Source organism: Sinocyclocheilus rhinocerous, unplaced genomic scaffold, assembly GCF_001515625.1.
Source record: "Sinocyclocheilus rhinocerous isolate Xijiao unplaced genomic scaffold, SAMN03320098_v1.1 scaffold3422, whole genome shotgun sequence".
Lineage (NCBI taxonomy): Eukaryota > Metazoa > Chordata > Actinopteri > Cypriniformes > Cyprinidae > Sinocyclocheilus > Sinocyclocheilus rhinocerous.
In genome coordinates this window covers 40,827-41,202 of record NW_015630354.1, presented here as the reverse complement: position 1 = coordinate 41,202, position 376 = coordinate 40,827, and the positions used below count along the sequence as shown (strand labels likewise).

The following is a 376-nucleotide window of genomic DNA, read 5'->3' as shown; positions in this document are numbered from 1 at the left end:
TTACAATTTAAAACAGCTGTTTTCTATGTGAATATGTATTAAACTGTAATGTATTTCTGTGATGTGCAGCTGTATTTTCAGCATCATTACTCCAGTCTTCAGTGTCACATGATCTTCAGAAATCATTCTAATATGCTGATTTGCTGCTCAAGAAACATTTCTGATTATTATCAATGTTAGAAACAGTTGAGTACATTTTTTTCAGGATTCTTTGATGAATAGAAAGATCCAAAGATCAGCATTTATCAGAAATAACACTCTAGCATTTAAAAACTTGGGAGTCAGTGTCATTTTTTGGGGGACAAATTATAGAAATTAATAGTTTTATTTAGCAAGGATGCTTTAAATTGATCAAAAGTGATGATAAAGACATTTA

The 376-nt window shown here is 29.8% G+C and overlaps 1 protein-coding gene across 2 annotated transcripts in view; it reads right to left on the bottom strand.

Annotated features, from left to right (window-relative positions):
- Window positions 1-376, bottom strand: part of LOC107740230 (RNA-binding protein 20-like) — a 19,295-nt gene that overhangs the window by 11,608 nt on the left and 7,311 nt on the right. The window lies entirely within an intron of this gene.